This window comes from Falco cherrug, chromosome 1 (assembly GCF_023634085.1).
Source record: "Falco cherrug isolate bFalChe1 chromosome 1, bFalChe1.pri, whole genome shotgun sequence".
Lineage (NCBI taxonomy): Eukaryota > Metazoa > Chordata > Aves > Falconiformes > Falconidae > Falco > Falco cherrug.
The window spans coordinates 54020584-54030931 of record NC_073697.1 but is presented as its reverse complement, the minus strand read 5'-3'; positions in this window follow the sequence as shown (position 1 = coordinate 54030931).

Below are 10348 nucleotides of genomic sequence, written 5' to 3'. Positions count from 1 at the left end.
CCGTTTGGGGGCTCTCAGGTGCGCCCGTGGCTTTTTGCCTAAAATCTGACTCAGTAGCAAAGAGGTCGGCGCTTGGGGCCCCGAAAGACACTGCTGGCAGCCAGCAGCGGATCCTCCGCGGGAACAGGAATGCACCCGAGCCAGGGAAGCCTCTCCTCTCCCGCGGCAGCGGCTCGGCTCCGGGCGCAGCAGGCAAGGGGCGGCGGGTGGGCTGTCCCGCTGCTGGCCACGGGCCGAAGACGACCTGCGGGGGCTGCCTGCTGCCTCCAAAGGGGCGCGGGTTGCCACCAGGACTGGAGACTGATGTCCTTCACACCAGAGTAGGGACACAGCTATTAATAAAAATATACATTTGGCAATAGTGCTCGTAGGTATTTCAAACTTTTTGTTTTCTTTCTTAAAAAAAAGGAGGGGGAAAAAAACCCCCCAAAAGGCACGGGAGCTAAAAAGGCCACACGCAGCCTTTTCATGCACGGCCGATTGACAACCAAAACAGTGCTTCCAGGCCGTTCCGAGTAAGAGCGGCCAGAAAACCATAAAACGGGTGGAAAGGCAAAGAAGGGTCTGAGTTCCAGCTTCCCGGGGCTGTACGGCATCAGCGTGCGAGCAGGGGCGCCGGCGGGCCGGGCCAAAGGGGCGGCGGGGTGGGGGGACCCTGGCCGGGGCCAGCGCTGGGGCGAGCGCCCACGAGGCAGGAGCGGGTTGCTCGGGGAGCGGGGGAGGGGCGCGTTGCTCCTCTGTTTCCTAAATAGCTCTGTGGGGAAAGCAAATTCTGCAAGCCGTGATGGTTCTGAAAGACACTGTCTCCCCTGCCCTCTGCTTCAGAGCGCGACGCCGCCTCTTGGCTCTGGCAGTTCGGGGACCCCGCTCGGCACCGGTGACCGGCTCCCCGTTCAGCCGCCCGCCAGCGGGACTCCCCTGCGTTTCTCTCGGGGAAGGCTAAAACACTTTGCCCGTGGATCCGCGCAGCGTTGCGCTTACACCGGCCGGGGAAACACTTTGTGTCGCAAAGGACTCGAGTGATAATTAGGGATGAAATGCGCGTGGAGAAGACTAATATTATTTTTGGCTTGTGCGGGAATAATACAGATTTGCGAACGGTACGAATAAAGCTGAGTAGGCTGGGAGGGGAGGCAGCGCTGCTGGCTGCCGGCAGAGCTGGGTCTCGATGGAGAGGTTTGTGCCGGGCTTTTCTGCTCGGGACAGCGACAGCGAGGGACGGGCCGTGTCCGGGATTTGCCCCTTGGCACTCGCGTACGGTAACGGGCAGCGGCAGGGCGGGGGGCGGCGTGCGCGGCCCGAAAGACGCCGCCGAGGGGCCGCGGGGCCGTTTTCCTCCGTGGGGGCTGTCGTGAGCGGATTTACCGAGGTGGTGGCGTCTGTTCTGCGCAGTGGCACAGTGCTTCAAAATCAACACAGCAAACAGACAATTTTTACTTGGATAATAATAATAATAATAATAATAATAATAATAATAATAATAGACGATACGCTGTTCCCTTTATTCACTTAAGAATAAAAAAATAATCGCAAACGGAGAACTTCTACAGACATATTATGATTTCCCAGCGACAGCAACAAGGACAGAAAATATGCGCCCATTCGTTGGTTGCAAACACCACTGTGCAGGGGTGCAGACTGTCATTTTGTCAAGTGACTCTGAAGGTTCTTTTAATTTCTCTGAAATTTTAGTAATTTACCGCATAAAAAAAAAAAGTAAAATGCCTGGAAGAAACTCCGCGCTCTTAGGGAAAATCTTTTGAGTGTTGCTTTAAAACCCAGGGTCAGCACCGTGGATTCGCGAACCCTGGGAAGCTGTGCTTAGGTGTTCGTGTCAGGCTATGGCCCGAGGGATCACAATGGCATAGTTTTACCAAAAATACCTCCAAAAGGTTCTGAAGTGCCCTCTTCGTTTTTGCGGGCAAACTATTTCGCTGAAGGATCAGAAACGAAGGCACAGAAAAAAATTTTAAAAATCTGTCATAAGCCCTTGCCGTAAGGGGCGAACCTTAAAAGGAAAAAACCGACATTTTATCTTAGAAAAAATAAATGCGATCTTTGCAACGTGGAAATTACTTGTAAAATGATCTCGCGTCGGGAAGAGTCCCGTTTTCAGGGCGGCGGCAAAGCCTTTTGCCGGGCAGGCGCGGCGGGGCTGAACGGGGGCTGGCGGCGCCGGTTGCGGGCTGGGGAGCGCGGCGGGGCTGGGGCGCGCTGCATCCCGCGGGCTGTGCGGGGAAGCGGGTCCCCGGACTGCAGCAACTGCGGCAGATTCAGACCTGTCCCTTGCAGAGGGCATCTTCCAGAATTCCTCCCCATCATTTTTCTCCTGCCCTTTTTCCCCCAGGAGGTGCCTGCTGGCTGCTCGGGACAGCCCCCCCATCGCCGCCTCATCCCTCCCGGCTCCCTTCCCCTCTCCTTGCTTTCCTGCAAAACGTTCTTTGACAGACGAAGCGCCTCTGACCCGTCCCCCCGTCCCCCCGTCCCCCCCCCCCCCCCGCCCCCTTGAGCAGGGCCACGCAGGCCCGGGACAGAGCTCTCGCCCTTGGCCACCGCGGGCAGCAGGGCGGGAGCTCCCGGCGTCCCGGCCCCAGCAGCTCGGTCGCCCCGGCGCCGCTCCCGGTCCCGGCCAGCGCCCCGCCGGGCTGCTCCCGGCCTCCCGCGGCCCGGCAGGGAGGGTCTCCTCAATGCCAGGCCTGTGTATTTGTAGTTTGATTTCGCACGTCAAGGATAATTTCTTCATACAACTTAATGGACACGGCTTGACATCCATAATGATCGCTAATCATTCAAATTATTTTTGCTAGCGCCCAGACATGTTCCAGTTGTTGTGATAGATCGCGTTTCACCCATAATGACGGACAATTACCATTTCTAATTCGCCGGCTTTTGACACCTAAATCCACCCACCATATGTGGCTGAAACGCGCGGGGCTCGGCGGCAAGGCCCTGATGACATTTGCAGCAAGCCTCTCTCCTCTGAGAGGGGCACCTGGGATGCCACCACCACCCTCGACAACCCCGGCCCTTCCTCAGGCCGCTGAAGCTCGGCCGTTTGCCACCGCAAGCCCTCGGACGGCAGCTCCGTGGGCGTGGGCGTGCGTGGGGCGAGCCGGCGGGGAGAGAAGCGAGCCGCGGGCGGAGCGGGCCGGCGGCGCCGCTCGCCCCCTTCGCTGCCCGCCAGGGGCAACCGGGCTGGGCTCGGCCTTGGGGCGCTCGTACGCCTCGGAGAAAGCCCCGGCTGGGAAAGCGGCTCGATCCGGGAGTCAGAGACGTCTCTGCGGGCTGTTCCCTTCCCGCTGCACCGGCCGCCAGCGCGGGCAGGGAAACCCGTGCGTTTATTTGTGCTCTGGAGCAGGCGAGAAGCCCTGATCCTCCTCGATGTGGCCTCGAACTGCATGATCTGCGAGAGACAGAAAAGGATGGCGGGGATGTTCAGCTGTAAAAAGGGCGCTTAGTGCCCTTCCATCACATCCATCGGCTTTCCCGGGGTACCTGCCTCCACGGTTTCCCCCGGAAAACCGATGCACCCGATGTAAGGTCTCTCTGTGGGATCCGATGCATCCTCTGGAAGCGGGACCGGCCGCTCCGCGCCCCCGCTGCGGCCGCCGCTCCAGCCCCGCTCTCCCGGCCCGGGCCCTGCCGTCGGGGCACCCACCGCTGCGCGGGCAGACGCACCCCGCCACCCCGGCCCCTCCGCGCCGCCACACGTTTTGCCAAAAGCAGTGGGGTGACGATTTATCCTGAGTGTTTCTTTTTCTTTTTCTTTTTCTTTTTCTTTTTCTTTTTCTTTTTCTTTTTTAATTTAATGAAAGAACGAATGAAGTCCGAGAATTTGGTTTTAACCCCCGCACGACGGAAGCGCCGCCGCAACTGCCACGACACAACGTCCACGGCAGAACGTCCCTGCCGACCGCTGCAAGGCCAGAAACTCCGCGTCTCTATAGATCGGCAGGCATCGCTCGCTTTTTAAGCCCTAAATATTTCTGCTCTACTAACGTTTAAAGAGCCACATGAAAACATTTCCTTCGGCTGGAATAACTGACTGTGGATATCCCAGTCGCAGCTGCAAGGAAGGGCAGAGGGAGCAAACAAGGTCAGATCCTGACGTTGTGCTGCTCTTCCCCGCAGTGCAACGCTCACCAAAGCAGCTCGAGCTGCAGTTAGAGCGACAGAGAAGCACAGACAGAATCACGCAAAGACACGCGTGTTTCCAGTGGGACAGGCAGATTTGTCCGAGGGCTGGTGATCACTGGCGTGAGCGCCACACGTCCGAGCATGTCGGGGCACTGCCCGCGGCTTAGTGTCCTCATCCCCTGTGCGCCTCTACAAAACCCACTCGTGAACTCAACTCTCCCCGCACACACCCCTTGGACACGCTTCCCTTCATCGCAACACCTTAAAACCCACCCGAACCTGAGAGGTTTAATACCCTTACTTAATCATTTTTTCCCCTGCTGTTTCTTCGCTGGGCACCCGCGAAAAAGCTGCCAGCGGGGCAAGGCGAGCGGGCCGCCGTGTCCTCCAGGGGGGAAAGCGGCCGGAAGGATGCTGCGGGGATGCGGGCGGGGGGCACGGCCGGGCCCACTGCCGCCGCCGGACCCCAGCTCGGGGCGGCCAGAGGGAACTGTCATCGGCGGGAAAGTGCTGAATTCGGCCTGAGCGCCGCACCGCTCGGCGGCGGATGGCTGCGAGCCCGCACCCCCGCCCTGACTGCAGCCAGGCGGCCCCGCAAAGAGCAAACGGACCCAGCCCCGCTTTGGACAGCTGGGAGTGAGGAGACGTAGTCCTCGTAGCCTTCTTAAGGGAGAAGGTGGAATGATTTGTCCATTAACATGCTTTAAAATAGGGACTAAAGGAACTGCCTGCCTGAGGTTTCTTGATTCCCGGCGAGGCATTTTGATTTAGGTTTATTTCTAGTTATCTTCCACGGCATTGCAGTTTCCCCCAGAACTAAACAAAATACTTTCTCAGCCCTCGATTTCGAGTAAAGACGATGGAAAAACCCACCAACCCACTACATGTTAAAAACTGGGGCAGTGCGTGTCAGCAAGCACCGACTGCCATAGAGAAGCGAGGGCTCCTCGCCTGGGAAAGGACGGCTGGCCTGCAACGCCCCGGTCCTCAGGTGGCCCCCAACACACAGCAGGGGAAGGAGATGGGGCGGACAGGGAGTCTGGGAGCCGGGTCCCTCCTCCGTATCCTCGCTCCCCGCCCTGGCATGCAGCACTCCAGCCCCATGTCTTTGCCACCCCCCCCTCCCCGGGTGCTTTGCCCCACCGGCCCTTATTTCTGCAGGGCCCCGAGTACCACCGAGCCCTCCGACCTGTGTCTGCACCACCTGGATTCCCAAGCTCTCATCCTTCCTCCCCTCATCCCCAATGGACCTGTCCGGCTTTAGGTCAACGGGAGAAGTGCTCGACTTGAGTATCCTTGCTCAAGTAACGACGCTCAGTGGAAGTTCTGCTTGGTCGCACCTGGGACCTGGTGGGTCCACCACTGCATCATGCAAAGGAATCAACTCAGGTCCCTCAGTGGGAGCAGGACTGGGGCTCAGGCTCGGTAGCGTTAGGAAAATCATCAGGGACGTCCCAGTAATAATCCTCCAGACTCAGCAGAATAATGATTGTTAATGACCTTCATTGGGTCTGGACATACTGGTGTGATTAAAGGGTCTTTAAAGGTTGTTTCCTCACTGAGGCTTTGCCAGGTGTCTGGGCTCCAGATAGCTCAATTAATGCCAGGTTTGGTCTGGGGCTTTTGCCATGTTTTAGATCATGTTTGCACCTTCTCCACTCTGACCTTCCCATGCTCGCCCTCATTGATTATAGCGAGTTTCCTAAAACAAGCAACAAGGCAAAAACGTGGCATTTAAAAACTAATAAATTTTCCTGTATGTCTTTGACAAAGATTAGGCTCTTACTATATGTGTCACTCTACCCAGCTACAGAGACTGGTGATATATTTATTTTGAATTAAAAAAAAAAATTAAACTGTGTTTCCATGCTCTGCTAGGACAAACCCAGGGAAAGAAAAAAAAAATGTTCCAGCGACAGAAGGTCCATTTTCCTTGATAAGTTTGTATGATATGCATTATTTTACATCTTAACACACCATCTTAAACCTGGAGATGTCAGAGATCTTTGTGGGAGCAAGACCTGTTCTGCAGAGAATACTGTTTCTTTATTCCTTCTGCAGGGTATTTTCTAGGTATTGTTGGAACAGAATTTTCTAGGTATTGTCTCAGCTTCCTAGCAAGAGTTCCATAGGGATATCAAGGAAAGCAGGAGGACCTCAGTGCTGCTTGCTTCTGCCCCCACTCCCAGGAGACCCGGCTGGGCCAGGCGGCATCTCCCCGCTGCCCGGCGCTGGCCTGGTGCCTGACACCGCCACCTTGTGTCCCACAGTTTCAGCTGTTGTTCACAAATTCTATTTCAACGAAAAGGTGTAATTTGCAAAGAAAATGGTGTAGCTGAGTCTGCAGACAGTTGAACATACGCTCTCAAAGGGAGGTGCCAAGTGCCTGTTTTAAGACGCTAAATTTGAGTGTTTTGGCTTCTAGATAAAGAACAAATGTTAAGCATAATTGAGCCCGCTGGATCTTCTTCAAGGATGAGTAGGTTTTTCTGTGTCTATCATGGAATAACTCTGGCTTTGGTGATCGCTCAGGTCTCTCCAGTGAGGCTTTTCTTCTAGTTATGTTTACCATTCTCTAGGAAGAAACTAGCAAAGTTTATTTATCCTTTGTAGACACAAACATGAAGGTCATGTCAACAGTTTCTTGCATATTTTCTGCCTTTGCTACCACCACTGTAACCTCAGACAAATCTCTGCAGGCTCACCATGCAGTTTGGATGAATGGCTTCAATAGGTAAAACTGCATGAAAGCGAAAATCTAAGGAAAATAATTCAGATGAGGCAAGACAAGGAAGTTTTACCCTAGTTTAATAATTTGAACTGACTGGCACAGACATCTGGACAGTAAGGACAGATAGAGGTGAGCTGAGGGCAATATATCCATTTTATATCCACTAATAAACACAAAAATATTTGGGGGAGCTGGTAAGGGAAGGCTAAAATGGGGACAATAGAGGTATCTCTGAAATTGCAGAAGGGCTGTCAAACTGTTTTTACTTTTAAATCATCTAATTTTTTTCCTTACAGAGGAGGCCTAGTGGGATGTTAAAGACAATGACCCAAAGTTTATTTAATGTGTCCCATCCCGATCTTTTTTTTCAGGTGTGTTATGATCAAGTTACTTCAACATAATTTTCTTTCTCAATTAAAGTAAGTATAGATTGCTAATCACTGTATCCTTTTAAAAGTATTAAAGTCATATAAGAATAGTGTAATTAGAGTAAGTGATGAAATCTTTCTAGTCAGGACTTCAAAACATGTCAAACTAACAACGAACAACTTGAATAAGGTGTTGCGAATAATGTTAATTAAAAATGTCCGCATGCAGTCCCTTTGAGGGCATGCGAATGGGCATGTGAATAAATATCTAACAGTTTTTGCTGGGGTTTCAGTTTATACTGAAAATGAGGAAGTCTTTATAATTCATAACTATTACAGAGTCTTTATGAATGGTCTTTCTCATATTTCCCACTGGAAACCATTAGATAATCTGTTTTTATTATACAGAGCCAAACATTTGGCTTAATATTTTTGTTTTAGAACAGACCACAGAATCGTGGGGATATTAGCCATCTCATAATTTTTAGGGGTGCCTTAAAACCATGTACATTTATTCCTGTCTCAAGAGTTTTCTTAAAGTTACAATCTTTGATCCTTGTTCTCCTAAAAATGTTACCCAAGATACATATAAAACAGGCATTAAAGGAGTTTCCTACTCTACGTTTCTTCATTAACCATCTACTTTACCACCCACCAATGCTGTGGATTTAAAAGTCTACATAATTGAGTCCGTAAATTAACAAAAAAAATCCAGACAGCTGGAGCAACCAAGCAGTAGATGGTACATTGGCCTTAATGTTCTCATATTAGCACATTAAACAAGCAGAAAGGGAGCTTTTAATTATGCCTGTTTTTTTTTTTTTTTTTTTTTTATGGCAACAAGATACATGTTTTCCTTGACTGTCCTGCAAATTCAATATATTTTTGGGGCCAAAGCTGAATTAAGAGAGATAACATGAGTGCATGGATTGAAGGGTTATTCTGAGTATCTAAGAAGAAAGATCATAAGTAGGAAGCAATGAACTTCAAGCGCAATCCAACTGCTGTTCAGTGTTCTAAACTATGAGTTATTCAGCATTTCAAACTGACAGCTTGTAAATGTAAATTTTATTAAATGTAGAGCAATAAAATTTTGTAAGTTTCTGTCATTTTGAATTTTAGTGGCTCACATTGAAGCCTCCAGCCCTTTAAATCACAACTTGTACGAGCACAGCTCTAAAGTATGCACATTCTTAAATGTGTGTTTTTCAAAACTTCATTATTGCCTTTGCTCACAAAATATCCTTGTCAGGATCCAGGTATGCATGTCTCATGTCAAGGATAGGCTGACAGGCTCATGCCCTCTGTTGTGTTTACATTGTATACTGTATAAAGCTTTCTTCTCTTCATTCTCACTAGGCAGAAAATAAAACAGGGTTAACAGTGATATCACCCTTCAGACTAGCCAGATTTTCCCCTTTGATCTCCAAAAAATTTCTTTGCATGTGCATGGCAAGAGTCTGGCTCAAGGATCTTTGTTTTACACTTGAGACAGACATCGAATGATTCAGGACAAATGAAAACATACTAACACCTATCAGTTAAAGCTGAAATCTAGCAGGGATTATTTTGGAAAAATTCCTGCATGACAAAGTGGGATCAGTGGAGATCTCTGGCAACATTTTAATGGATAACAGAGCTTGAGGAGAAGGCAGTTTTGTGTAGGCAAAGGATCACAGCAACTTGGCCAAACAACTCAGACATTTATGAGACCAGTTTTTTTTCCAGAAAATTACAGCTGCCACTGAAGCACCAAAGCAAAGTGACAGAATTGCACAGCATCCAGCAAGTCTGTGTTTGCCAGTGGGGATCTAAAATCCAGCCACTTCACTTGATGTACTCCAGCAGTCACAGATACATACATCAGCGTGTGTGGCTGTGGGTGTGAGTGTACATTTGTCCATTTGAAAGGAACACTATCAACTTGAATATCATATTTTCTTCTAAAAATGCATACTCTAATTACAAGTAAGCATAGAAAATCACTCCAAAATTTCAAATTGTGTTGCACGGTGAGAAAGATCAAAGATCCAGCATCTCTAATTGTAAGTCTGAATCTGGGTTCTCATAGAACTCTACATGTGTATTTTTCATATCATTTCATCAGGTTCATGCAATAAGCCATGAAAACTCTTAATTAATTTAATATATTGCCAAGCTGAACACGAATTTTAGTCTATTATTAACCAGCAAGAATTTTGCCTGAGTGAAGTAAACCCAACAGGATCTGATCCACTATTAGATGCTAAAAGGACATGTCGCGGAATCCTCAAGACACTGCAAATAATACTTAATCTCTTATTAGTAACAGTTGCATTTTCTCAAAACCTTAACTGCAAGGTTTCATCTTGGTGTACTTGAGTACAGATTTAGATATGCAAATTCTGTCACAGTTGTTGCTTTTAAGTTTTCCTGGTATGCTTCTCCAAACCATCTCTTCCTTTCTATTTTCTATATTTACTGGTTTGCTAATACATCTCTACAGTTTGGCTAAACATAGATCTGAGATAATCATGCCATAAAGCTACTCCAGCTCCATCAAGAACGCCTATAGTTTTGGCAGCAGTAAATGAACTGCCCTCAAAGATGTAAAATTTCCTGGGAGGAAATTAGTTTGGGAGCACATAGGCTAGTGTTGAGAAAAGCATTTTGGGTGAGTCATAACTTTTGATACCACATCAGACAAAAATCAGTCCAAAGTAGGGTTTTGAAAATCAGTTATCCCAGATACGTAATTCTGATGGTCATACTCACTTATGGATTATTGGCAGTTAGTTCTGATATTAGTTTGTCATATGCAATTACAGAGATGGACAGGAAAAGTATATGAAATTTTAGCCCTTGTCATTCCAGCTGAGACACATTACCACTGAACTGTGAGCTTTACTGTGTTAAATAATATCAATAATATCCAAGACAGTATGTTTATTAGAGCTATGACGGGCCAGCTGCTGAATCAGACTGTGACGCCCAGCTGCCCTGCCAGGACATCAGCTCTCCACTTCACTGGATGTCACAGTAGCCGAAGCGGCAGTGGGGGTTTGTGCCCGGCCTCACTGCCCTTGTTATGGCTTATGTCACTGATGAAGATGAGTTCATGTGAAGGCATGAG